A 4,439-nucleotide genomic window follows, 5' to 3' on the forward strand; every position below is an offset into this window, starting at 1 on the left:
TTGATGTAATTGCCATATAAATCATACATACAAAGATCTAACTATTACTCCTCTCTGAACATGAATATACAACAAAAAGGTGATCTATTAACTGTCTAAACCTTATGCAATATTCATCATTGATATTTGGATACTTGAAATCTGTATGAACCGAGTAGTTAGTATTAAATGAAATAAGATGGAATAGCTCCCTGCATTAATTGAATAAACTATTTGCTCATTACCAGTATGGTATTGTTTAAATTTTACAGCTTTTTGCACATCTTTGTCAGGGAATTCTAACAATTCTGGACCTGAATGTACCAGTTAATTGTAATCATCTCTCTCTCTCCTTATGTCTAGTCAAGCCAGGTTGTGGAAGAAACAGACAGGGAGGAACAGCCTTTTTACAATGGCATGCAAATTTCTTGATTCTGATTGGCTGAAAGTCAAGTTAGACATTGTTATTTCTCATAACACACTCCATGTGATCCCAGAACCCGCCCACAACCGAATTACGTTTTTTTGGGAATTACTCCGCTGTTCGTGTTTTTAGGAATGAAACCAAGATGGCGGATAATAATCTTTATGAATGGATGTATTGATAGCGTCATAACGACTCATTCAAAAACAATTCTGTCACGTGGAATGTGTTAGTTGCTTACACAATGTTGGATTATGTAATTGGTTGGTCATGACTGATTGTGAAACAAAATATAAATTGCGGGAAGTGTGTTGTTAGATGCCATTCGTTGTAGAACCTCCTCTCCTTCAAAAGGACACTCTCATTTCACTGTTAACATTTTCAATCAATCAATCCAATAACAACAGCTCACTTCACTGTTAGATGCCATGCTTTGAAGCAACCTATGTATAGATGTAGCACTATGTTGCAGTATGTTTATTGTTTTTTTTTTTTTTTTTTTTTATCCACTTTTTCTCCCATTTTTCTATATTTTTTCTCCCATCCCAATTTCGTATCATCCAATTCAACCCTCCCCTGTCACGAACGCTGTTTCTTGCCTCCCACAAGCCGGCTGCAATGTGGACTAAGTCATACATAGCACAAGTCCCCTCCGGTACTTGAGGTAACAGCAGTCGCATCTTTTCACCTGCGCAGCTCGATCTCTCAGTGTCGAGGAGCTCACGCTGCCCCCGACACTTCCTGATTCTACTGCGCAGGCGCACCAACCGACTTGTAGGAGTCGCTTGTTCACAACGTTCAATCCCCACCCTTCAGTTTTCCCTCCCCGTAATACGGCCAATGTGTATTACTGCGGACGACCAGCTAAACTGAAAACAATGTGGAGAGCTGGATTCGAACACACGAATCCTAGCGTCTCCACACTGGTGGCGAGTGCCTTGCCCACTACACCACCTAGCCGCCGGGTTGTTTGTTATTAATTAAGATGAAACATGTTATGTTGTTTCTTGTAGTGGAGCCTAGTCAGTAGGTCTCAGTTTCTATACAAAAGTAGCCTAACTGTTATTAAAGAAAGGGAGATGTTACAGGATGTTAATGTATGCACTACGTGGATGTTACGTGAATGTTAACCACTGCGTTGCTGGCTGTCAACATAAATAGTCAATTACACCCGACCAACGTCTCCTCCAGTTACTGAAACACTGTCTATCTGTATGTCATATGTTATGATGCATTGAAAATGGGGGACCCTGATGTAAATAAGACGAAAGTCTTTCTGTGGTCTGCATCCCCTTAACAATTGTGTGTATTGAGCTGTAGATGCATTCGTTGTAGAACCTCCTCTCCTTCAAAAGGACACTGTCATGTCACTGTTAATAAAATTTTCAAGCAATCAATCAATCATTCCAATAACAACCGCTCACAGCATATTAGTGAGACAACTGGAGAAGTATGGGATACGAGGTATAGCTAACTCTTGGCTGAAGAGCTACTTGGAAAACAGACAGCAATGTGTGCAAATTAATGACACTGTCAGGATTTAGGAATGTCACCTGTGGTGTCACCTGTGGAGTACCCCAGGGATCTGTGATAGGTCCAAAACTTTTTATACTTTATATGAATGATATGTGCAATGTTGCTGAACTGTTAATATTTGTTATTTTTGCAGATGATACAAATTTATATTGCTCAGGAAGTAATTTAAAGGAACTTTTGTTTGATATTGAAAGAGAGCTTGAAATTCTATTATTTTCCATACTGTGTATTATTATTTCCATTCAGGCATTACTTTGGACAGCCCAGGGGGTATTCTTATTCCTAGTCAGGCATCTCTCCAGACAGCCCAAGGGTCCTTAGTCTGGTAATTAAATACAGGTGGTGAATTGCCGGCACCTGTGTTTCCATTTGCTGACTGAGAGTGCGTCCTTGAGGAAGTAAGTTATCACCAGCTTCCAAAATGTAATGCCTGTGGTTTATGCTAGGTAAATGTCATATGTAGCCTGCATTGTGTGTTGTTGGGGCGCTGTGATTCATGTGTATGATTATGGCTTGGGGTTTGCTGCTTTGTGTTGTGTTTGGTCCGTGCTGCTAATTGAGCTAGTGCTAGCCAACTGGCTATGCTATATGGTATTTCCATTGGCATGTCAGCACTGGCGCTGGCTCGGTTGGCCGCATGGGCCGGGCATGACACGGGGTGGCAACTAGCCGTGGTCGTGCATATGGGTCACCTAGCGGCCTAATGCAGGCAGTGGATAGTGCATGATGCATATGACCTTTACCTCTGCTAATTATGTATTGCTAATTATGTATTATGTATTATAATTTCTTGTTTCTGTTTATGTGTTACAGAAAACCTCTCTGAAACACCACCAGTTTGAGAGATCACTCTCAACAACAGAATCCTAAATAAAAATACAAAAGGACTGTTCCCTTGACTCTTGTGTCCGCTCTCTGACCGGGGTACGCTGTTGTGGATGAGGTGGCTCCAGCAACATTGCAAATAACATTATATCTTCAATATTGGTCCTTCGAGCCGGAGGCCAAGCCGGGTCCCCGTGCCTACCTCATCACACCAAAGGATGGTGCCTCGCTCTCCAACTCCAAACAAGGAGGAAAAGTGTACCTTAAGGTGGTGCCAATCGTTATGCGATCCTAGATGATGGAGCTGAACGCACGATAATACTGCCAGCTGCCGCTCGACACCTGGACCTTAAAGGCGAAGCGGAGTCCCTTGCACTGCGGACAATTTGCCAAGACGTGGCTCGCCTCACTGGCAAGTCGGTAGACTTTCATGTGGCCTCCCTGACTCATCCTTCTGAACAGTACCTGGTGAAGGGTGCCTTCACAGCGGGTCGACTAGCCCTGTCGGAGCAGAGTTACCCTGTGACTGCACTTCAGAAGCGCTATCGCCACTTACGGGGGCTCCAGCTGCAGGACTTTGGTAGAGTGCATCCACTACTGCTAATCGGTGCAGATTGCACCCACCTGATCACACCCAGAGAACCCATCAGATTCGGCCCCAAAGGTGGACCCGCAGCCGTTCACACAGCGCTCGGCTGGGCACTCCAAGGCCCAGATGATCTCATATCTCATGCTACTTCATGCTACTTTACATCTATCAAGCCTGAACACGTCGAACATCTCCGGCAGCTTGATGTGCTTCCATTCCGAAGTGAAAAGCTAGCAGTAAGGTCCTGTCTGGACCAAGAGGCTGTGGGCATCCTGGAAGCATGCATCGAGAGGGTGAAGGTTGGTGACACATTCCGGTACACCACGCCTCTGCTCCGCATAAAGGACACGCCACCACTGAAAGCCGCTGCCGAAGCAGTTAGGCCAATGCTCCGTAGCACAGAGCGACGACGGGTAGAAGATCCAGCTACGGCTAACATCTATGGAGCAGAGATCCAAAATCTCATCGACTGAGGTGTCACCAAGCTGGGTGAAGAAGAGGTGAATAAGTCTGAGTCATGGTTCACCCATCACGGGCGGCGGCCGACTCCTATTTACCGCAACCTGACCTGCACAACACAGACATCTTCCTGCTGAAGACCAGCCAGGCGGATTGCTTCCCAGAGGAACATAAGTGCCTCCGAGCTGGTGGATGCTCTTGTCACAAGGACACCTCCTGTTCCACTGACATCCACCCCATAGTTCTCGATCCTGGCCATGCAGTGACTAAACTCATCGAGGATGTAGATGCCCGCCTACTCCACCCAGGGCCCGATAGGGTCTTCGCAGAGATCAGGCACCAGTACTGGGTCCTGTGGAGAAGACGGGCCATCAAGCCTCATCAGAGGACCTGCACAGGATGTAGGAAGTGGAGGTGGAAGCCGGTGGTTCCAATGATGGCAGACTTACCTCCTGCCTGTTTGCGGCCCCTTAAGCCGCCAGTATGTGTTGTCAGACATCGCGGATCTGGACCCTGTGACACCAAACAGGTTGCTGATGGGGCGGCGGGACGCCTCCCTGCCACACGGGTCCTACACTCCCGACCCGACTGTGGCAAATGATGGCGACAATCAGAGACCTCCGTAGC

Source organism: Notolepis coatsorum (genome assembly GCF_963971535.1).
Source record: "Notolepis coatsorum genome assembly, chromosome: 10".
In the NCBI taxonomy this organism is placed as follows: domain Eukaryota; kingdom Metazoa; phylum Chordata; class Actinopteri; order Aulopiformes; family Paralepididae; genus Notolepis; species Notolepis coatsorum.